The sequence below is a fragment of the Triturus cristatus genome, chromosome 5_2, assembly GCF_964204655.1.
Source record: "Triturus cristatus chromosome 5_2, aTriCri1.1, whole genome shotgun sequence".
Taxonomy (NCBI): Eukaryota; Metazoa; Chordata; class Amphibia; order Caudata; family Salamandridae; genus Triturus; species Triturus cristatus.
The window spans coordinates 74,141,264-74,166,881 of NC_140588.1; the positions used below are offsets into that span (position 1 = coordinate 74,141,264).

Here is a 25,618-nt window from a genome sequence, read left to right on the forward strand (position 1 = left end):
GCAGCAGAGGCATAGACCTCCATATGGAGGTATGTGAACACCATTTTGAAGAATGTACCTTAGTATTGTTTAAGTACTACTAAACGTACTACAAAATGAGGGGCTTATTTACAAGCCCCTTGTGCTGCCGGTGCATCACTTTTTAAGTCCATAAACAGTGGTGCATCGGAGGAGCAAGGAGCTTCTAAATAAGCCCCTGAGTGCTCATTCACCAGTCCTGATAAGAACCCTGTGTTTGTTTGGGTTACTGCTCCTGCGCACTCAAAGTGAATCAAGCCCATTGCTAGGACGTACAACGTCCCTCACTATAGCTTCTAAGCTCCCTTGGTATGAAATAATTGGCCTTTATTTCCTATCTGTAAAATATCTAATGCCCTCCCCGGACTCAGAGCTTGTGTCCGCCCCCATGCTTCACATGCAGCTAGTGCTGGGAGTACTGTGCAGACAGGAGAGGAGAGCCTAGGACATAGAGAACTTGGCTGAGACTGAGATGGCTTTCCAGTTCCCAAAGACTGGTTGTTTGTTTTTTACCACACGTTGCATACCACCATTTTCATCTTCCTCTATGGCTGGGAATTTGCATTCGGGGCAGCGTGACTGGTTCAGTTAATGCCGATGCTATAGCCACAGCCGTAGGCTGCAGCACTGCTGTTGGCCTGCTGGTCTGTCTGCCCACCGCCAATATACCCAGTTCGCTCGTGGAGGTAGACGGATATGGGCATACGGCAGGACGGTGGGAGGTAAGGCAGCAGGGGGGCAGCCAAAGTGGTGCTATGCTGCATGGAATCGTGCTACAGTAATTCCTTAATTTGCTCTACCTCATCAACTTCAGCTGTGTGAGCGGATGCAGCTCTGACATGACCAGGGGGAGGTAAGTGGACTGCAATCACTGCTATTTTTGCCCATTTATCTGCCGTTGATTGCTTTTGTCTGCACTTCTTGAATTTTCTGCATTTCTGCATCACCTGCATTACTTGCAGCTTGACTTTTGGGTTAAAGGAAGATTTGCTTTGCTTGGGAGTTCTACTATCCAACTTTACCAACAAACATGGGAAAGTGTAAAACGGACAGGGAGGAGGACAGTACTCACAATCCACCTAGGAGTAACACTACTTTTGATGCCTTCCTGGCATGAGTTGTGAATGTTGTTGCAAGAGAGACAGATTTAGTAGAGGCATTTGTAGTTGAATATGGAAGTAGGGCAGAATTTACCTCTTCTGAGGGGTCCCCGTTGTTGAACAATCCCTCTGACAAACTCTGTGAGGGGACCAGCCCAAGCCCAAGTGTGCTTAATCCATCACCAAGCTCTGATCCCATAGGAGTAGATTCCATGTCAGGCACAGGTAGGGTGCCCCTGATGGACACAGTCCAGAATGTATCCACTAGCTCGAGTGAAATGGTGGTCAAGAAAAAAGGAAACTGAAACAAGTGGCTAATGAGCAGACTAGAAAACAAAGAATTCATCCCTGTCCCAATCCCCGCCTTCATACTCAATCCCACAGGCAAACAGACCAGGTTACAACAGTGGCAGGGCTGGCATTAATCACCAACTTAACCAGTAAAGTTATGGCCACTAACATGGGCTGTGGTGAAGTCATTTTCGAAGTTGGGCAAAAAGTAAAAGCTACAATCGCACTTCTAGTAGAAAGGATTAGAATACTAGAAGGGACCTGCAGAGTCCTAACATCGAAATTAGAGACCCTATTGGCTCTTTTGTTTTTTGCCCAATTACCCAGTTAGGTGTCCACTGGAGTGGCGTCAAGCCATATCGTAACAACGGACTGCAATAAGCTGAGCCATACACTGTCAGTGGAGCCCTATGCCTATGCCACTACCCCTTCAATGATAGCTACAGGGGCTAGAGCATCATCCTCAGAAAGCTGCAGCACAGTAAGTGCTGGGGAGGAAGATTCCACCAGGGCAAGGGGTCTGGGTAGGCCACCCCCACCGGAAGAAAAGCTGCAGCCATCCAGAAGGAGCTCCCAGATCCACCTATCTCTTCCACCTGAGTGTTGTCCCTATTTGACAGCGTTAGCCTCAGTACCCTCTCTATCCCATGTCAAAGAAGAAAATTATACGGAACTCAAGAACAAAGTCTGTCACTGGCTTGTCTGTAATGCTCACTTTTCTATGCACAAATATGATGATATTTTGCCAGTGCGGAAGATCGGATGGAATGGCCACTCATCCAAAACTATTGCATGGCACTCTTTGGTTGTAAATTGTAGACATCCATGTATGGCATTGCGGCTGATTCTTTCTGGTTATAGACATCATGCTACATGTTCATCCATAAGCATTTTCCCTTTAGGCTTTTTTTATAGACCTATTCTGCCCAGTGGAAGAAGGCCCCAGCAACAATGAGAGAAGATGGTGGAAGCTTTCTCCATCATAACCCACAATAGATTCATGCCTTAATCAGATCTGGATGCCAATGACCCACTTGTGCCAGCCCAGGAGACAGGTCGGGCAATGGGCAACACTAAGGACATGGATACAGGAGTTAACATTGCCGCAGTTGTATCATTGTGCCCTAACAATTCTTGCTGTCCTGCCATAGTGGGGGGAACGATTGATCCTGCTGCAGTCAAAGGTCCCAATTTTCTGGTCCATGACGATACAAGTGCACTGCAGGTCAACACTTTCTCTACCACAAACAGCAAACTTTTATACTGGAACATTGCAGGTTTGATAAATAAGCTCAGCTGTCTGGATTAGACCAATTTTGTGGACCAATTTGAAATCTGTAGTTTTCAGGAGACTTGGGCAACTGGTTCTCTATTTCAAACTGGCTTTGTTTGCTTCAATCAATCTGCCTTTTTATGTGGGAGAAGCCACCCATCAGGGGGCTTGGCGACATGGATTATAACCACTCTTGCATGTTCTTTAAAAATGACTGATCTAGGTCGCCCCTGATGTTTCTTGTGCTACTTTGATGTTTTCAATGGGGGTCTCTTTGTGGTTATATAATGTCTGCTGTAGGAATTTAAATCACAAGGCTAACCTAGCAGTTATTAACCTAATCAGCGGCCTTCTGGCATCTGTCCCACCTGATGCAATGATGGGGGACTTTAATTGTTCCTTTAAACCAATTGAAAATGGGCCTGGTCTCATTAGTGGAGAAGAGAATGAATTATGGGGCAAACCTGCTCTCACCCTCAGCAGTGGCTGCCCCATTTCGGCAAAGACGCATACCCCTCCTGCTGTGTGCACAGCAAAAGTGAAAAATAAAACTGTAATAATATGAATTTATTACCATTGTATTTTTTGCTCTTCCAGCAAACGGAGCAGAGTCATGTGAGGACATTGCAGGGCAGGCCATTGCTGCAGTGCAGAGTAAGAACAGGCATGCCTGTCTACACCAGTTTAAAGTGTTCATGTCACTTTGGCCAGCTGTCTTGCGACTGGTAGCCTGACACGCGCAGTTTAAACCTCTCCAACATGAGCTGTGTTAATCAGCCGGTGTATAGACAGCACAGGCCCCTAGTTTCAGTATGAGCGCTGAGCCAGCATGCTCCAATGAATCCTGGCGCTGCTTTCATGCTGGTTAACAGCATGATATAAACAACAAATGGTCCCAGACTTGTTAGAGAACGCCAAGGAAAAGATTTTCAAAAAATCAAATATGCTTAGATGCTTGAAAAATCAGCACATAGTAATGAATACATTAAAAAAACACTTTAGAATGTGCACCAGAGAAAGTGAAAAGACACCGACTGTTTTAATGTAGAAATCTTAGTTTTATATATTCTCAAATAATCAAGGGAGGTAAAAACATTACCTAATGTAAGCAAAAAATAGAAGGTTTCTCAAGAAAAGGGGTGAATTGAAATAGAGCTTGTGTGTGAAGTGAAAGGGGAGAGGGACTTCAGAGTAAAGACAATTCAATGAAAGTAATTTTACAGTTTACAATCAACACTGGCTATTGGTGAAACATACACCAGTGTGTTTCGGCCGGTCCACAGTGCATCTTTTTGGACAATCTATTTAGTATATTTGTTTTAAATAAGCGCTGAGAAACATCATCTGGTGATCGGACTGGGTAGTATCATGTGGTACAGACCCACAGTTGGGTGTATGTGGCGACATTTCGACCCAGCTTATTGCGTAGAGGGTAACTTTAAAGCCTCCTCTTACAGGTCCTCTTCAGGACAGGGGAATGTGAGAGGGAACCTATTTCTGGCACCTGTTGTTGGCAACCAGATCACAGCTCCCAAAGAGGGTAGTCCGCATGTCACTGCGGAGTCAAATAATCGACAAAGCATCCAAGTCAATTAAATGCCCGTAGGGGTATCCAGAATCCTGGTCCTAACCAACTCATACGCATGAGTGGTGACGATGGACGATATTATTGATGTCGATGGAGTCAAGTGTCATTCGTGAAGGGAATCAACCACCGATTATATCTTCAAAAAGAGGTCCGCTCGCTGAGAAAAGCTCCTAATCCATCAGTATTTTTTGCTTACATTCGGTAATGGTTTTACCTCCCTTGTTTACTTGTGAATATATAAAACTAAGGGGCATATTCACAAGAACGTGTGATGATTACCGCAAGAGTAGCTTACCGCAGCCCATCGTAGGAAAATAACCCTGTGTCAACGTGGAATTCACAACAAGGCGGTACCATGCGATAGTCCGCCAAAACGTGGCCAATGTCCACGATACAACCACCCCGACGGAGATAAAAACACAAACCACAACACAAAAAAACATGCGATGAGCTCATCCGCGATGAGGAAAGCAGGGATAAGCACCGCCCGGACCGCGAAACACATGGCAGGCGGGAATAATCACAACAAAAGCCTGAAAAAATAAGACAGACCAAACAAAAAACAACAGCCAACCACAATGGAGGCAACCCGAGCCAGCAAAAAACCCCACCAAACCCATTGGCAACAAAACATTGTACATGGCAGGCCAACTTGGACAAGATGAATGCAGCCTAAGAGCGGAGAAGGGCAATGGCACAAAACCAGAACTCCAGCAATGATAAGAAAGGCACAAACAAGCAGAAACACACCAACAACAAGAAGGCAGCAATGCACACCGGAGGTGGGATTCCAGCGCCACACTAGGAGCTGGATGACATGGAGGAAATGATCTCCACCGCAAACTGCACCAAACAGTCACAATAGCAACAGGGAGAGGAACCAGCAGGGCTTGGGGGATGGGGGAGATGGGCACCATGGCACACATGCACAACTAAGCACAGCACAACTGCAGACAAACCATGCCCACGAGCAACAACACCAACCAGGTGCACAAGTCACACAACACGGCAATGTCACACCACTGAACAGGCACAGAAGTGAACACAACACCACCTGAAATGGAGAAGGGTGAGCCAAGTCAGAGCTGAAGGGACATCTCACACACAATGCAGCACATTCACATAGGAAGCAGAGCACCCCAACATCCAACACAATGTGGTACAAACACCAACTTCTGAACAACCAAACACAGGACACAAGTGCATCCGCCTGTGGCCAGTAAATGGCCATATGCATCTGGCAAAGCACAAAACAGGGACATGATAATGCACATGTACAAACACACAGTCCTGATGGGGTAGCAATGCACGGATGGCAGGGAGCCAGAGAGTCTGTGACACACATTTGCATACAAATCAAAACACAACACAGTTGGAGATAAGTGAAAGTGCGGAAACTTTATCAACAAGGGTGAGTCAGTACGGCCAAGAGAAGTGCCATGATATGCAGCATGTCTGAATGAGGAACGTAGGAAAGCGCCCATGTCCATCTCGGGGGAGTCCCTCACCAACACAAGTCAGTGCCAACCCGCGTTGGTTGTCCGCGCCTGGAACATGAGTCCTGGCCAATGTAGCTATGTCCACTGTCGTCTCTGGACTTGTGACCATATCCACAACATGCAACCATGTGTCGTGACAAGTGCAATGGCTCACATCCAGTTGTAGCTGCGGGTACCTTCTATCTCATCCATGAACACAAGTGCAGCTGCGTAGGCCAACATCTCCAATGAGCGATCGTCGGCCACCACATCTGACATGTCATCAACGTAATCCATCAGCTGACCAGGACAGATGTGCTGACTTCAACCAGTGGACCCAATGTGCACCAAAGCCCAATCGGGTAGTGGCTCAATGTGCTCACTGCACACGACGAGTCGTGCAATCTCCCAGGTCCAGTCTCCAGTCTGCATGCTGAACATCCATGCATGCCATAAGCGGTCATCCTGGTGACACTCCTGGTCGTGGTCCAACAGGGGGCGCACACACACGTCAAAATCCAGGTCAGCTACCGTTACGTTGGAGAGGCAGACATCCATGGACCACTCGAATATGCACGAGTGACAATGCAACATAGGCTGCACTGCAGGTGACGTGTGCAAGACGGAAGCCCACCTGGTAATTGATCCGCAGCACTGCCAGCGGCAGTGCCCCCAGTACATGCAGCAGACGTACACGGTACACCTCCACGTGACTGGAGTAGACCATGTGTCCGGGATGGTCTGCCATTGCGTCAGTGGCTCTGCTTGAAGCGGTACTGGCTTGCCCTGAGACAGTCCGGTGGATGAAATGGCACAGCTCGGTGCAATGAGCAGTGTCTGTGTGCAACGGGTGCAAGCCTTGGGTGGGATGGGAGTACGTGTGAAGGTCATATTATGCACACCAACCACGACCAAGGACCACTGCGTGTGGGATGTGTACACGTTGGTCTTATGCTGGGCAGTGCGTAGTGTGGGAGTCGCAAGCAAATGCCATCGTACCTGTCAGGGGGTGCTGGGCACATGCAAGTTCCTTCTCGGACCTGTAGATGTGCTACCACCTGATAGTACAGACAAAGGACCTTTCATCGCTACAGTAACTTCACCAGCTGCATGCATACAGGAGACGTACAGAGGCCGTTCATGGCTGTGGTGGGATGTCTGCGACCCTGGGAATCATGGATGATATGCCCAGCACGATGCACATGAGCGTCACGTTGCCACACAGATACTCCTCCCTGCCACAGGCACCCACACTTGTGTGCGCTGCACTGTTCCATCACGTGCACTCCTATGGGACACCATTCTAATGCCTGTCTGCGCATGTCCAGCGCCATGTCAAATACACTGCGACGCTGGCCTTCGAAGGTGTGTGCCCACTTGGGTATAGGCCAATGGTCCGGACAGGGGGGACAAAGGTGTCCAGCCCATGGCTGGCTGGGATTGCACAGCGTATGAGGCCAGGCAACAGACTCATGCATCCGCAAGACTGATACACATCACACCTTGCATGCATGTGCCAAGAACCCGAGTGTCCTAGCGCTCCTACATGTCCCCGTACCTGCAAGCCCGCCCTCCTGGTACATACCATATTGCAGCGTCATGTACTGTGGCCCTGGTGGCGACAACGCCCCAATACAGAGACACACTTACCACACTTCCTTCACCAGGCCAGATCCGGACCACTTCCTGCCCCCGCCGAACCAGCACACACAGCCTGTGCATGCTGGGGGGCAGGTGCGGGGCTACATGTCCAGGGTCAATACCAATGCTGAGCTGACATGGCAACATCCACAGAAGACAGCACACTGTGATGTTGCAGGGCCCATGCACATCAAGCTGACACAATGAACACACGGACACACTTGCTCAGATGGTGTGAATGGCTACGGGCACGTGCGCATGGACACATTTATTATTAGGCACACTTACCGAGTGACACCTGTGTTGGATGTGTGTGGGGTGTGTGCACACCAGCCGGCATGGTCTGCCTGGTGCAGTCAAAAATCGACAACAGTGTACATCGTAAAGGACACAACCATAAAAACTTAAAGGCCCCATGATTTGTGCTGCACAGAGTTAGTGGCCCGGATGTACAATATCCTGCACGGGCCTGTGGAAATATGGATTTTTCTGATCAGTTATGTCCCCTATCTTGGACCCCAACGGTTCCATGTATGAATCACAAGTACATGTATGTTCCCTCCAGTTCTAGTTATGAAGACGCAAACACATGTGCGTCCACCGCCAACATGTCCTTTGTCAGATCCGCCATGAATAGGCCGGATATTCCATTTTTAAATATGAAAGGCCACCGGCTTTATATGGTTCACTTATGCCATTTTACAGTCCAGGCAAGTAGGCCCTGATTCTGTCATCGAACTCTTCTTGCCTTCTGCCTCTGAAAGCTCCAGTCTGAGCCTGCAACCGTGACCATGAACTTTGCCTCATTCTCTGCGCGGCTCACGAAGCCTGACATCAGCTTGCTGCCTGCCAAGAACTGTATTTCACCTTCGAAATTATCTGCTCCGTTCCCTGCCCGATGCATTCCTGTCTAGTAGTTTAAGTAAACATTCTTCCAGCTACCGAGCAAAGGCTCGGCTTCTCTGTCCTCATGCAAGTAATTCATAGCCCTGTTACCATGGAAGGTTTCTGCCCCTTGCATCTCATATAGACACTTAGACACTTAGACGCTTGTGCACGCACACACAGTCAGTATAGAATAGATTTTGTCCAAGAGACTTCCCTTTGTGGATAACATAGTTCTTTAAACATGGGATGTTAGATATGATTTGGGATTAGGTTGACTTGACCCTCCAGACTTCTTGTCTCCACATGTAGAGCTAAATGTCAAGCCCCCTTCACCCCCTAGTTGCACGTCAATCACACGTCATGCTGCTGCGCACGCATCTATGCCAAGTATAATCTTATAGATCCACCTATATATGACATCATAACCAATTATGTTCCTTTTTACTCCTCATTACGCCCATTTTCGGTTACGCAGGTGAATCGTCATCTTCCTTATCAATTGTTACGCCTACCGCATTCGCTTCATTGTATTGTATGTTCTATAAAAGTCATTTCTTGTCAATCATGTATGTACTTCACTTCCTGAACCTTCGTGGTGACGGAACTTGGAGCAACCGATTATAATCGTTCATTGGAATAAAGCCCATTCCGAACCTCTAATACCACGGATTCTGCCTCTTATTTACTGAGCTGTTTTATTATGTTTCTGTACCAAATTAAGTCCCGGTAATTAAATTATTTACCACAGGCCTGCCACCACGGGCAGCTGCCTTGCGGTACACTGGGGAGGGTCACAGGTGCAGAGCAGGTCCATGGGATGACAAGGGGCCTTGTAGCGGAGTGTCTCTTTGGACAGTGGAAGGTGTACCCCCAGGGCAGGATGCAGAGGGTAGGCCCACGCTGATACAGTCACTATTGTGGAGATGAATGGAACAGACACATGTTGGACACCAAGTCTGGTCCAGCCAGAAGAAGATGCAGAAAAACACCGGGCCATGGGCGCTGATGCCACCAGGGTCCAACCAGAAGGTGCCCATGACTCATTGCGCACAGAGTCAGTGGCACCAGTGCAGTTAGGGGATGCCGCCTGCGATGAGGCGTGTCCAATGGTGTGGATTCCTCCACATATCACCCAAGACACAGTTCCACATGTGCGACCTAATGGACCGCAGTTTAGGCCTGAGGTAGCAGTCAGCACAGGCCATTCACCGAGTGTCGCCAGCATAGGTTGGATGGCTCCACCAGCCTGCGTAGTTCAGGTTCAGTGGCACCATGTGACGGGGGCTTGCGATGAACAGGGTTGATGGCACCAGGTTAGTTGTTGATAGTGTTCGGTCACCTCCGTGACTGTGACCCAGCTTTCGTCCGGACTGAGCCGCATCTTACTCTTACTCCTCTCCACGTGACCACTGGTGTGAACTCTGCCATTCGTGATTCACGACTAGGTGCTGGATGTGGGACCTACTGGTCTGCAGGGTAGTCCTGGTCCCTTATCCACATGTCGCCGGCTGGCGTTGAACAGGGTTAGTGGCACCACGTGTCGCCGGCTGGCGTTGAACAGGGTTAGTGGCACCACGTGTTGCAAAATGCCCATATGGAACTATGCCTCACTGATCGGGGAGTGTCTGGTGCTGTGGCCGCTGCCCAGGCTTTGGGGTCACTGCCATTCAGGACTCAGGACACAGTTTCACATATGACACCTCCTTGGCCGAAGAGGACGCCGGTGTTGTATGTGAATGTGGAAAGAGTAATGTGGGCCAGCGTCAGGGGGCCAGCGATGGTCTGCGGAGGTTGCAGAAGTCACAGAACTAGTGCTTGGAGCTTGCACCGGCACGTGGTGGACCCTCCTTGACACACGCCGGTGTCAGCAGGTGATCAGTGTGGCCTGGCTGCGCCGGGCGGGCCTGGTGGGTTCGGGGTACGGCAGGCGCACAGGATCGCAGGCAACACCGCTCACGAGGATGGCGTCGGCCTTGTGCCGTGGTGAGAGGCGCCACCCTGGCAGAGACATTGGGCTTTCCGGAAGTGGACCACGCCCAGGGCTACATACTTTTTATTCACACGCCTACGCTGGCCTGGTGTACACCGGGCAATCCCACTCTGCTCATGCTTACGGGGGGGACATAACAGGCAACATTTGCGCGAACTCCCCAACTGGCCTGGGTGACATGGTTGCGTCCACTGTCCACTACACTCCATACACCAGAGGTGTATGTCGCCATGGATATGGGCGTGTTCTCCATACTTTGGTCTGTCCAGCACATCTCCGCCACTCTTGGCATTGTGTGCTTTCCTGGTCATGGTTCTCCTGCCTCCTTCACACATGCCTGGTTGCCACCTCTCCCCACATTGGGCTAGTATGTGGCTCAGGTGCCATGCCATTGATGGCTCATGTGCAGGGCTTGCCCAGGTTACCATTGAGAGTTGTTCTGTCGTGTCTGGTGGGTGGGGATGTTGTTTTGTATGTTGCTTTTGATTTTGTGACGTATGCATTGCCACAGTTGCGAGTTGGATGGTTGTGGAGTTGAGGTGAGTGGGGTGTTCATTTGAAACTTGCCAAGGGGATGTGCATTTCCCTTGGTGCCATCCTGGGGACGCTGGTTGCTGATGGACTGTCGGAGGATTGAGGAATCGTGCACAGTGGCTGGTTATTTGGAGGCGAGATTGGTAGAGGTTCCACGGTGTTCGGTTGTTGCCTGCACAGCTGAGACTCCTGAGGCACAGCCGGGAGTAGGGAACTGATTGCTTTTAAAACTTTCATTGTACTGTTACCTGATTTTACTTGCCGTCTCTGCACTATCCCCCTCGATCAGTAGACTGAACACAGCTGACGCGGGCAGGGATTCCCAGTTGCAGCAGCGTGATTGGCCGGTTGCCAGAGGCACGCCCACAACCATAGCCACGCCCCCTTTGTGTTATAACGCACGCCGTTCTCGAGCGCAGCGTTCTTACAGCTGAGACTCCTGAGGCACAGCCGGGAGTAGGGAACTGATTGCTTTTAAAACTTTCATTGTACTGTTACCTGATTTTACTTGCCGTCTCTGCACTATCCCCCTCGATCAGTAGACTGAACACAGCTGACGCGGGCAGGGATTCCCAGTTGCAGCAGCGTGATTGGCCGGTTGCCAGAGGCACGCCCACAACCATAGCCACGCCCCCTTTGTGTTATAACGCACGCCGTTCTCGAGCGCAGCGTTCTTACAGCTGAGACTCCTGAGGCACAGCCGGGAGTAGGGAACTGATTGCTTTTAAAACTTTCAGTGTACTGTTACCTGATTTTACTTGCCGTCTCTGCACTATCCCCCTCGATCAGTAGACTGAACACAGCTGACGTGGGCAGGGATTCCCAGTTGCAGCAGCGTGATTGGCCGGTTGCCAGAGGCACGCCCACAACCATAGCCACGCCCCCTTGTTCCTATTTTCCACCACTATATAGCATGTGTCCTTACCGGAAGCGCAGCGGACGAGCGCAGCGGGCGTGACGAATGCGCGCCGACGGCGCGCTTAAGGCAAGCTCGTCTGCGCTCGTCCGTGCCGAGGCCGGGCCTGGGCCCCCCCCCCCCCTATATGTCCAAGTTCGTCCTTCGAGGTGCGCAGATATAGTAGGGAAATGCTTATGTTGCTGAACCCCCTGGCAGACAGAGCCAAATGCCCACGGTTACTGCCTAATATAATACATAAGGACAACGATGTATGCCCCAACTGCCAAGGATGGCTACCAAACATTAACCCTCTCCTCCCCAAATCTCTATTGAAACCCAATCTAAGTTCTGACAAGACCTATCTTCCACCAACCTATGTGGGACCTAAGCCTAGCACTAAGGGAAAACTAATTAGCGGACTATTAAACGTTAGATCCCTCCCGAAACACGCCATTGAAATACAGCTTTTAATTGAGTCCAATAATTTGGACATTCTCTTTTTAACTGAGACATGGATGGCTGCGGGATCAGAATCAGAGCTAGGTCCAGCATGTCCTGCAGGATATAAGATAACTCATAAACCTAGAAATACGGGACGAGGAGGAGGTTTGGGGATCATCTTTAAGGAGGAGCTAAACATTACAACTCTGGACATTGACACTATCTCATGTGTTGAAATCCTTGGGATTTCGATAAAACACGATTCTGAACATTGCCTTACGGCCCTTATTTGCTATAGGACACCGGGGCACTTTAATGCCTCACAACAGCAGGAATTGATCACTGTTATAAACAATATTTCTATCTCCCACAGTAGGTTGCTGATATTGGGTGATTTCAACATATGGGACAATGACCAATTACGCACAGCTTTGTATAACATCACTCAATCCTGTCACAATCTAGGGCTGAGACAGTGGATAACTACCCCCACACATATACAGGGTAACATATTGGACTTAATATTCGCAGCAGAAGATTTAATGACCATGGATACAATTCTTCCAGTAGGTTGGTCAGATCATCACCTCCTTATTTTTAATATACATATCTTGACACACACAGGACCCGCAAGGGCACAGACCAGAACTTTTCTTGGTCGGGACTGGAGGAATCTGCTGAAAAGGAAAGAGGAAGGTAAATCTGACTTCTGTCAGGTTGGGACTTCGTTCAATCCCGAGAACGATGTTACTACAAACTATCTCTCATTCTCTAATGAGATAACTAAGAAACTTGATGATATCATACCGCTGAAAACAATCAAGAGAAGAGGTAAACCCTCCGCGCCCTGGTACACGGATAAACTGAAAGAACTGAAAAACATTTGCAAAAAGGCGGAGAAGCTCTGGAGGAAAAACCACTCAGAACAGGAGAAAGGGCGATGGAGGCTCACTATTGTACAATATAAGAAGGAAATTATTACAGCTAAAACTAGCCACTTCGCAGACCTTATTCTTAAAAGCTCTAATAAGTCTCGTGACACTTTCAAGATTATCAGAGAGCTCTCCCACCCTGCTTGTGCTGACAGCCAAATTCAGCCTTCACAAGAACTCTGTGACAGCCTAGCAGTATTCTTTCAGGAAAAAATCAATAAAATAGTTGAGGGAATGAATAGTAAATCTATCCCCACAATGCAGGACAATAGTAGCCAAGCAAACAGAGATGAGTTGGTGGAATCTGTTAGAAACCCCTCTCCGAATGGTACTTTGGATAATTTTGTGGTCCCTTCAAAACAGGAATTTCTTATAACAGCCCTTAACACGTCATCAGGGTCCCCTTTAGACCCTCTTCCCCATAGAATGGCCAAGAACTTTGAGGCTGATATCTTCCCGGCTTTGCATCAGCTCTGTAACCAATCCCTCCATACAGGTTCCGTACCAAGAAACTGGAAATTGGCGGTTGTTACTCCATTATTAAAGAAACCAAATCTGGACCCTAACTGCCAAAAGAACTACCGACCCATCTCCCTCTTACCATACCCGATAAAGATCATAGAGCGATGGGTCAGCCGATCCCTAGCCCTCTTCCTAGAAATCAATAACATTTTGGAAGAGGAGCAATTTGGTTTCAGACCAGCTCATGGAACTGAGTCAGCCTTGCTGACAGTCATGGATGACCTACGTATGAGGGCGGACAGGGGAGAATCAGCAATCCTCATCTTGCTGGATCTGTCCGCCGCTTTCGATACGGTGAACCACGGCATCCTGATAAAAAGACTAAAGAACATCGGAGTTGAAGGAGTCGCGCTTGACTGGTTTAGATCTTACTTGACGGATAGATGGCAGGCAGTAGCCATTCCGCCATATCAATCAGAGTTCATTAGAGTTCCGCATGGGGTCCCACAGGGGTCTGCTATCAGTCCCATACTTTTCAACATTTATATGCAACCCCTGATGAGGATCATCAAAAGCCACGGCATCAGCGTGATAAATTACGCAGATGACACTCAGCTAATGATCTCTCTTGATGGAGCCCATGCAAACTCACTGGAGACTTTCCACACTTGTATGTTGGAAATGTCACATTGGCTAAACCAGAACTCATTACAATTTAACAGTGAAAAAAATGAAATACTGCACTGTGTAGTAGGAAGAATCCCTACAAATCTACCTATAGACTTCTGGCCTCAGTTGCTAGGAGATTCGCCTATCCCTGTGAATTCAGCAAGGAATCTCAGAGTCATTATTAACGACACTCTGAGTCTTGAGACTAACGTTAACAAGCAGGTTAGTTGCTGCCTTGCCTTGCTACGAGGACTGCGAAAACTGCTACCTCTCCTGCCCCCGCAGACTAGAGCTAATATAGTCAGGAGTACCATCCTCAGCCGCCTGGATTATTGTAATGCCCTTTTGTTAGAATCCCCTGCCTACCTCATCTCTAGACTTCAAAGTATCCAGGCGGCTGCAGCCAAACTGGCACTCTCTAGGGAACGAGGATCTTCCACCACCTCTGCCCTGGCTGATGTCCACTGGTTGCCCATACACCAGAGGATCTGTTTTAAATCCTTATGTATTGTCTTCAAGGCAGTCCATGGGCTAGGCCCCCGACCACTCCAAAAAAAGTTCAACTGGTATGAGCCGACCCGGTCCCTCCGATCCTCCTTCTTAAACTTTACCAGCATTCCTAGGATCAAGAAAGCTACCTGTGGGGGAAGAGCATTCAGTATAGCCGCAGCGCACTTATGGAATAAGCTCCCCACTGACATCAGGAAAACTAACGAACTGATGGCCTTTCGTAAAAAGGTGAAAACATGGCTCTTCCCTAAAAACTCTCCAATTTTTTTTTAAATATTCCAAAAAGACAAAAATCTAACCGATCAGCCCACTGTCCTCTCCTTCCATAGGTTTCTCAGCTGTATGTACTTCAGCGCCAGGATGCCCGTAGGGTTGCAGTGCGCTCTATAAATACTATAAATAAATAAATAAACATTGATGTGAGACGTGTGCTTTCTGTTGTGTTGACTGTGTGCTGTGTCGACAGGGAGCCCAGGTATGACGTGTGCTGTGGATTGCCCCCGACACGTGCGTGTACCCAGCTATGGTGTATGGTCCTTGCTTGGTGTCCAGCGGATCCTGCGCATTGTGTTAGACGTATGGGGACTGTAGTGACAGGCTGATCGTGTTGTTCAGATCAGGTGTGAGGGACTTGGATGTGGCTGGCTGTGTGACTACTCCGACTGTGGCGGGTGTTGGTTGGAGGGTACCAGGGGCCAACAGGTGCATCCCAGCCAGCAGCTTTGTGTGGGGTGGGATGTTGGTTGTCCGCTGTGTTGGTGCCGTCGGCCTGTTGGGCGTTGTTGGTCATGATGCGTAGGATGGTTGTCCTTTTGGGCCTGTAGTGGGCAATGACATTGTCAGGTGTTGGGTCTGTGAGGCTGGTGCATTTCCTGGGGGTCCGCTGTCTTTGTCTGCGCTGCCTCTGTGGTGGTCTGGGGTCCTGGGGTGGTGGCGGTGGGTGTTGTGGCCCTCTTGGGTGTCCGGCCCGCATGCCCGGGGGCTCCATGGCATCTACTGCCCTTCCGATGTGGCTGTGGGCTGGTCTCGCTTTTGTGGTGCAGGCTGTGGTCCGACTTAGCACCAGGTCATAGCAGGTGTTATTTTCCTGCTGCTAACGCGCCTTATTGCCTGTTTTGTGTTCTTATCGCAGTTCTATCTGGTCGTTGTGAATGTTGTGGAGTTGTTTTGTCGCGACTTTTGGCACGGGAACTCCTACTCTGCATCTCATTAGCGATAGTTGCAGGGGTCATCCGCGGCAATGTTTTTTGCTGCTGCTCTCGTGGGTTCACTTGTGCTGTGGGCTGTGAACACCAGCTTGTGATGGGGGCTATAAGTTTATCGCAACTTTGGCTGCGATAAAGTGCCGCTAACTCGGCGATAGCTCCTTGTGAATATCCCCTAAGATTTCTACCATAAAACAGTGGGTGTCTTATCTCTTTCTCTGGTGCACTTTCCAAAATGTTCTTTTTGTTAAGTATTAATTACAATGTGCTGATTTTTCAAGCATCTAAGCATATATTATTTTTTGAAAATCTTTTCCTTGGTGTTCTCTAACAAGTCTAATGCCGCTCAGAAATGTGCAGTGGTGGACACTTAGGTAACCCATATATGTGTAGTAATGCGTGCGAATGCTCACTACTTCAGCCCAGATATGTGCAGTAAAGCACTCGTCAGGCAGCCCAAAACAAGAGTCTGTGCTCCCTTGAGATATCACAGGTGCTCAGGAGCCATACCAGTGTCAGACTTCCCCAACGTGCATATTTCGATAACATAAAATAGCATTCAATCAAAGCACCGTGAAGCTAGGGATAGCGCTGTTTGTGGCGCTCTTTATGACCAATAAGAAATAAGCTATATTAATACTTTCTACTGAAGGCTATAACTGAAAAGTGGGCATTCATTTCTGCGAGGGGACTGTCGAGGCTCTTGGAGAGGGTCCACTTCTGGAACTGCCGAGCCCCTCTTGTTGTGCCTCACCTGCAGATAAACAGACCTGAAACAGTCAGTGTGGCTGCCCCAAGATTATAGTGGGTTTATTTATTATTTTTCATCAGAAGGGCCGCTGCTGAACTATGTCCTCTTAAATCAGGGCAAGGGGGTTAATGGAATGACTTTCCCCCTGTGCTGTGCTTTGACTGCAGAGCTACAAAGCACCCATAGCCAGTCGTAGCCCGGGCGCTTACACAGACCGGGCTTGCTGGCCTGACAGATCATGTAAATGTGCATCTTTTTATTAGAATGGGTGGCGAGGAGTGACAATGGAAGGCTGTTTGGGCAGCAAAGTGAGAAGAATATAACCTCACCACTGGCATCACAACTCGGCCGCCCCACAATCCAGGACAGTGGCTATAAGGCAGAATGCTGTCGTGTGTGCTTCTGAGTCCTGCACAGAGGCTGAGAGGACTGCTGCAGAAGACTGAAGGCCTGAGTAGCTAACTCCTGCACCTGTTTCATAATGGAAGGAGACGGTCTGCACAGTAAGTCCTGGCATAAGCAGCTGTAAAGGACTATTATCCAACTATTTAAATCTTTTGGCAGAAGAGTCCAATCCTTATGTGAAATATTCTAGTTCAGCTGTTGCATCCTAAGCATGTCAATGTTGCATGATGTTAAAGTAGCCCTTGGGCTCAGGTAGGCTATGTCTGGGTTACTACATGAACGTCATGCCAAACTTTTATGTCCCACCATTTCGAAATGTCACCAGCCAACACTGCTCACCCTACTACCAATTAGGGGGTGGTCAGATGCTGTCTTACAGCTGAATGCTTTAGTTCTTGGCAATGGTTTGAGAACATGTAATGGGGAAACCTTATCAGACAAGGAGGAGAGGAATACGTTCAATCAGCAGGGTGGCTCGAGACAAATAATTTAGATTCTGTTGGATATTAGGTTATGGCCCATAGTTGTTGATATGGAAGTGGTATAGCGGCAATATAGTGACCACAACACCCTGAACCTCACTCCTAGTTCATTGGGACCTAATGTCTCCTCTAGAGCTAATGAACCATTGGACAGAAGGCTTGTGTCCTCAAGTAATTGTCAAAGGCTGAGGTGGAGTGTTGTCACCTCAAACAGCTCCATCCAAAAGCAGATTTATGAGGCTCTTTCCACTGCTGTGGAAGCAGTCCTATTGATGGGGGGAATTTCTTGACAGCTGCCGCATTGTGTGATCTTGACACTATTCACAACGCCATGTTTCGCATACTCAAAGACCATTTTATGATGGAATCTAGGTTCCTCACTAAGGAGGGTAAAGTGGCTCCATGGTACACAAAAACTTGTAGGGCTGCCGGAGATCACTTTCAGATGCTATTAGGAGAGGCAAAAGGGATTCAATCAAGGAAGCAAGGGCCTCTTGCAAAGCTTCATTAGTTAGGGCTAAACACGAGTATGAGATGGAGAAATGTAAAGTCCTGTTGAATGCTGTGAAATTGAAAGACCACTCGTTGTTCTGGCATACTCTGGCGGATCTAGCTGCGTCGTTAAATTCTAACATCTCGGCAGCAGCATAGATTAATCACTTTTTGGGACTGTTTGATGGGTGGGACATTGATGAGGCAAGGATTCACTCTGGTAGTTTTGAGGGCCTCACTGTCGCAACAGTAGAGACTGCCTATGTAGAAAATGATCCACACATGGAGGCCCCATCTCAACTGACTGCATGTAAATTTCCCCCTAACACTGTAAGAGAGGTTATTAAAGCCATGGATTGGATAAATCTAGGAAAAGCACTTGGTTAGATACCGTGCCTGGGGACCTGTTTAAGGCAGATAAGGTAATTTGGGTTCCATATTTTGCTAAGTATTTCAATTGCATTTTGGAAGGCTTACCCACTCCCCCTACTTGTGCAGGGGCCGAGATTGAAAGGCTCACAGTCCCAGCAATCCAATTATCAACCAATCAGTCTAATTGATAGCTCTCAAAATATTTTCTGTTGTATACTGTTGGATAGGCTGTGTGAGTGTGTTGAGGACATGGGTCTTATAACCCCCTCAAAGCAGGGTTCAGAACAGAGACTCGTACCATCAATCAAGTATTGCGACTACAACTCATATATTTAAAGCATGTAATTCTGGGAGGTGGTCGACTCTACGTAGTTTTTGTTGACCTCCACACTGCCTTCAACCTCATGCCAAGGGAAGTTTTGTGGAAAGTTTTAATTGAACAGGGTGCCCCAAATGACCTTGTTGATGTCATCAGGAGGCTCCACTACAAGAACTATGCACAGGTTAGATATGGCAAATATGGAGAGCTGACAACATCAATACCAGTCACGAGAGGGGTAGGACAGGGCTGTGTTCTTGCCCCGCCCCTGTTTCTATTATATATTAACGATCTGGTAGCCCAGTTACAGAAGCGCAATCACAATGCACCAAGCTTTGCGGGCATGAAGATCTCAGCCCTCCTGTTTGCAGACCACACCCTACTGCAGGGATCTTCAAACTGGAGGGACGGTCCCCCCCTAAGGGGGCCTTAACTGATCCCAAGGGGGTTGCCAGGGTCTGGTCAAAAGAAACATCATGCTGATAGCAGTGCTTTGTTTTAAGCTGAAAATAAATTATCAGCAGTCAGCAACTCTGTAATGGGCCATATTTTAAAGGTTTAATGTAACTGTAATTGTTAGACCCGGATCCCTGGTTGGCTGAGGTAGGTACCTTGGCCAAATAGGGACCTGCGATTCCATGTTAGGGAAAGGAAGGACACTTTCTTAGCTAGCCCCCACTCACCCCCTTGGTAGCTTGGCACGAGCAGCCAGGCTTATCTTCAAGGCAAATGTGTAAAGTATTTTCAACCACGTTCACAGCAACCCAATGATGACACCACAAATAGACTCCACAAGAGTTTCATAAAAACCGAGTATAAATTTATATGAAAAGATATACAATAAGACCACATGATATAAATCCAACATATGCGTATTTGTAATATTCCTCCTGGCCGGTTATTAGGCCAGCCAGCCCTTGTCAGTAGTGGCGATATTAATGAGGACTGTCTAAATGTTCCACAGCATTCCTAATACAATGCTATGCAGATTGTAATGCTAAAATCAGGCACTTTGCAATGTAACAATAATGCAACTCCTAATGCTAGAATCAGGCACTTTGCAACGTAAAAATAATGCAATACGTAACACTAGAACCAGGCACTTTGCAATGTAAATATAATGTAATACGTAAAGCTAATCAGGTAGTTCGTTATGCAGAAACAACGCAATGCGTAATACGCTTATCAGGTAGTTCGTTATGCAGAAACAATGCAATGCATAATACGCTAATCAGGTAGTTTGTTATATAGAACAAATGCAATGTGTAATATGCTTCCACACTGATCACGGTGCCTCAGGCGGTCTCTCCGCCACTCGTACTACTCTCCGTCAGCCTCTGTCAACAGTTGCCCCCCCACACGGGTATGATGTGAACAAAGAGTACAGCTCCGCACTCCGGCCCTGGTACTGCCACACCTCTGGCAAGTACGGGGAGTGATACGAGCCGAAGCAGAGGCTCACACTGCAGGAAGGAGAGAGGCCAAGAGCGTCTCCCTCCGAGCCCTCACCCCGCCCCAGGCGTTCAGACGTTACCTGGGGGCGTGACCTCGCGCTCCTCTCCACTTCCCGCAACTTGGGCCTCTGATGCAATCTTCGTGAATTCTGGGCAGTGGGACTCGGGCCCTCCCTCGACGAGGTTGGCAGCGGTCCCTCTTTGAAAAGGGTGTACTCGGGCCGGTGACTCAGCTCCTCCGGGGCTGCCGGTCCAGGCCGCTGACACTACGAAGATCTCAGGCTGCCACAGGGCACAGGCACACAACATCGCAGAGACTCTCCTTAACTTCGGAGGCACAATGACAGGGCACTCCTTATGAAGGTCTCAGGCTGCACAAAGCACACGCACACAGCGTCGCTGAGACTCACTTTAACTCAAGGTGCACGATAACAAGGCAATCCTCACAAAGTTCCCACGCTGCACAAAACACACACACACAGCGTCGATGATCCTCGCTTGGACTCCAGGTGCCCATGATCACAGGGCACTTCTTACGAGGGTCTCAAGCTGCAAAAAGCACACACACACAGCGTCGCTGAGACTCTCCTGGATAATTTTGTGTTCCTGAGTTTCCGCAATAGGGAGTCAGCTCCCCTCGGGCCCTTGGGGATAAGTTACTTCAGGACACAGCACAGCAAAGTCCTTTCTAGCAGGGGGACACAGCACACAGCAAAGTCCCTTCAGCCTTTCCTTGGTTAAAACAGCAAACTGCAGTCCAGCCCCAGAACACACAGCAAGGGTCAGTCCTTTCCTTCAGTCTCTTCAGTTGTTTCTTCCTTGGCAAAGGTTCCTCTTGTCCACGAAGTAGCTTCAGTCTTATTCACTCTTGACCAAGCCATCATTCCAAAGTTCAGTGGCTTCAGCTCTCATAGTTATACCCCTCAATGGCTTTGAAGTTTTTGTGTTCAGGAGGGCACTGACCCCTGTTCAAACCAGTTCTGGGTGCCTCCCTGCCAGGGACACCTTTTTCCTTTGATTAGTGGGGGTCTGGATTCTCAATCAGTCAGCAGGAGATGGGACAATTGTTTTGTAGCAGCAACCCAGGCCTCTTCACCTCTAGGGGCTACTCCCCCTACACTCCAGATGCAGGTCAAGCTGTTGCTGTCTCACCTTCTCCCCTGGGTCAAGACATTCACCAAACCCTATCACTTTCAAATCCAGACAGTCAATCCATAACCAGGCAGAGACAGACAGAAATGTTAGAGCACAAAAACCCAGCCACTTCTATAAAAGTGGCTTCTTAACACACAATGCAAAAACCACCTTCATAAAAAGATATGTTATTACATTGTGAGTTCAGGCATACTAAACTTCACCTCTCCATCTTAAGCCTTTGCGAAGATAGGCTGGAAAACACGTTACACAGCCTTCCCAGTCTATCCAATGGGAAAGATGGCCTTTCAACAGTGAAAAACGAAATGGAGATTATTTCACTGTCAGGACATGGTACACACCTTAGTACATGTCCTACCTTTCACATGCACTGCACCCTGCCCAGGAGGTACCTTAGACCTACCATAGGGGTGTCTGATCAGCATAGAAAGGGAAGGGTAAGGTCTGGGAAGTGGGTGCACTTGTCAGAACAACATGGCAGTTTAACAAACTGCGCGCAGGCACTGCAGTTCCCTTTTTAAGGCTACTTGTGTGGGTGGCACAATTAGTGCTGCAGGCCCACTAGTAGCAATTGCATTACCAGCCCTGGCACACATAGTGCACTTTACTAGGGACTCTACTAGTAAGGCAAACATACCAATCATGGACAACCCATTACCATTACACTTTACACAGGGAGCACTTGCACTTTGACACTGATCAGCAGTGGCAAAGTGTCCAAAGGATCTAAGTTGGCAACACCATGTCAGAAAAAAAGGTCTAGGGGAAAAGCAAAAAGTTTAGAGAACTTTAGCCAAAAAGGGCCAAGTCCAACAGTAATGTTTAAATAAGTCTAGACGTACTTAAGCATTGCAAATTGAATAGAGTTATTTTGAAACATTTTGAGGGTGGGGGTAGTGATTTTATTTTTATACTGGGGGAGCACAGCATTAAAAAGTTTGAAGACCACTGCCCTACCGGTATCTAAATCCCCTATGGGTAGCCAAAATTTCCTGGACTAGTTTGGTGTCTTCTGTGAGCAGAGAGTGCTTGAGATCAACGTCCAATATGGTCTTTTATCTTTTATCCTAGCCACACATCCCGCTCAAACCTGTCTCTGGACGATGCTCCCCTTGAGAGTGTCCTCACCTTTGAATATTTGGGCATCACTCTGATGGAGAATTTTGGTTGGTTTGCTCAGATCGACAAGAGCAAGATGAAGCTTGAACATTATTCAGGGGGCATCTTGGAGGTTTCAAGGGTTCCAGCTCTCAATCTGTATCTTCAGCCATCCAAATTTTCAATTTACAAGCATTTGGGGGTGGGGGGGGGCGGCTTGTATGGAAGAGAACTGAGGACACAAGAGGGCCACTGCACTGGAAGTGGGAGAGAACCAATTTTTACAATCTTTAGCGAATCGCCTGAATAGTACCCCAATCCTTCCATTACAGTTGGATCTAGGCTACAGGTCCATTACCAGTAAAGCAGCCCGTAGACCTTTGCTGTATTGGAGATGGCTATAGGCCTCAGTAGACGTAGTTCCGTATCAAGCGGGATTGGAGGAACTACCTAGGCAGCCTGGAGTTTACAGGATCCACTGGTTTGGGCACATCAAGGCCTACTTGACAAAGCTGGGATGTGAACACGTGCACTGATCCAGGAGCTATTACCTGTGCTTCAAAAGCTGCACTTAAAGGGATTTACTGAAGGAGTATAGATGGAGCATTGAGCAGGAACAAGAGTTTGGGCACTTTGACACTAGCTTTCCTGGAATTTAAAGATACCTTCCTTATGGAAGAATACATGGACTTCATTGAACCCCCATTGGCAAAAACCCTTTACATAAAATTTTGTTTCTTGACCCTACTATTGCGCACTTTCACTGCTATATAGGGGCAACAAGACATTGACACCGACTTGACCCGCCCTTTCAGTTCCCAGACCAAGGAATGTATAAATCATATATCATTTTTCTGTCAGCGTTACCATAACCACAGGAAGAAGTTGATGCTACCACTCTGTCAGAGTATGGGGGTTTTGGGACTTTAGGGTTGTTCCTAGAATCCTCAGATCCATCACCCATGATCATGTTTGCTCTGTCCTGCTTAGACAGGGCAGTGCAGGGCCCTCAATACTGTACTGCACTGCCCATTGTTGTTGGCAATGTGATCCATATATATACTTCAACTCCACCTCTAATCTAATTACCTTTCGTAATGAGGCGCTACTGGAATCCAGAAGTACAAGTCATATGGCTGTAACCGGTTTTGTGAATTTCATGACTAGCAATGTTTATTGATTAAGCTGTTACTTACAAAAAAAAAAAAAAAAATTGTTGAAAAGAGTAAATGTGAACCAACAGTACTGCACAGTGACATGTAATAATTAATAATACTATCCACCCCTGTGATCTAACAGGAATCATAAAAGCAACCCAGGGCATTGGCATGAGCCTCAGCAAGCTTTTTTTTGGGGGGGGGGGGGGGGGTGGTTTGGTGGGAGAGGGGACAAAAGTGCCTCCTAGGTTCTCCTTGACACGAGGCCCCAACCCTTCTTTCCAAGGCACACAGTAAAATGTTACTTGTAGTTGGCAGGTCTGTATAATATATGTAATATGCATAACTTTTCAGTGTTTCTCATCGTACAGTGCTGTTTTTCTTGGTTTCTGAAGAACGTTTCTTTAAAAATTAAAAGTATCCTCAAGTCTGAATCAAGGAATCTACGAAAATGAAAGGCTCCATCTGTTCGTTCACCTGAGAATTATTGACGTAGGTCACACAATGTACTGGAGCAATTGTACACACCGAGTAGTGAAGAATACTCACATATTTAAAACAAAACATTTGGGTGTGTACTGGGAACTTTTGAAAGGTATTTGAATCCTTTAGAACATGTTTATTATTTAAACATGTTAAGGACTCATGTGTTGTGCCTTTTATGCTCAAAGTGATGTTCTTGGTGTTTCCAGGCAAGAGGTTGTTATTTTGTGAAAAATATAGCACTTAAAAGTTATTGAGAGAAAGATCTACCAACATAGGGGCATATCAACAACAACCGGCGATAATTATCTCTAAGCGCACTTAGCGCTCGGATAATTATCGCCGGCTAGCGTGAATTTTTATCGCTGAGATAGCGTGCTATTAGCAACGCTTATCTCAATAGCGATAAAAATCCTCACGCTAACAGGCTAACGTGAGATTATCGCTGGAAACCCAGCGATAATCTCACGTTACCTTGTTGATAGGGACAGGCAAACTTAGCCATGATATCCTCCTTCCATAGGATATCATGGCTAAGTCTGAAAAATACCAGACGTAAAAAAGCAGCGTTAACCGCGGTTAGCGCTGCTTTTCTTGTCTCTAAAAGGGTTAGCGACATTCTTGATAATAGGAGAAATGTCGCTTAGCGACATTTCTCCTATTATTTTACTCTGGAACGCCCCCTTTGCATCTCATTAGAGATGCAAGGGGAAGCGTAGAGTAAAAGGGTGCTAACATGCAAATTTGCATGTTGGCACCCTGTTGTTGATAGGGCGCTAGTTTTATCTCTCCTTTTTTGGCTTTTAAAGCCAAAAAAGCAGAGATAAAGCCCTTGTTGATATGCCCCAATATTCTTTCTTAAGTTTGCTGCCAAGTGTGTAAGTCTAGGTAGATAGATTCCTTATGAGGCCATCAGACCAAGCAAAATAACAATTAATCCTTGCCGACGGGGGTCCCTGGCTGTGATCACTAGAAATGTTGGGGCATATTTACAAGCCCCTTGCTCCGCTGGTGTGTCACTTTTTGTGACACACCAGCGGCGCATTTTGCTGCCCCAAATTTACAAGGACAAGTAAAGCCACCCAGCATGGCTTTCTGTGTCCTTGTAAATACGGCCCCTTTTCACGCAGTACTTTGCTTGAAAGGGGCATGCCATGGGTGTTGCTGTAGGTGTTCCCATGCAACACCCATGGCTTCTGCCGCTTTCCTAGATTTACAACCTTTCGTAAACCTGGGAATGTGTGAGAATGCTATGCCTCCCCAGGAGAGGCGTAGTGAGGTGCAACGAGGAGAAATGTTTTCCTTTCTTCTCGTTTTTTCCTCTTGCACACATAGAAAGAGGAAATCACTTCTAGTGATTGTTTTTGTTCAGGAAGGTGTCCCTTCCTGCACAAAAACTATCTGCCCTGAAACACAGACACCCTTGCACCATGGTACAAGGGTGCCTGCATTTATTCAGTACAGCCAATTGTGCGCCAGTGCAGGGGAAAACATAGGAATGGGACATATTATTGTGAGTATGTTGCATCCCT

The 25,618-nt window shown here is 47.7% G+C and overlaps 1 protein-coding gene across 4 annotated transcripts in view; it reads left to right on the plus strand.

Annotated features, from left to right (window-relative positions):
* The window catches only part of LOC146822680 (molybdenum cofactor sulfurase-like), a 496,467-nt gene that overhangs the window by 410,823 nt on the left and 60,026 nt on the right, over positions 1 to 25,618 (plus strand). The window lies entirely within an intron of this gene.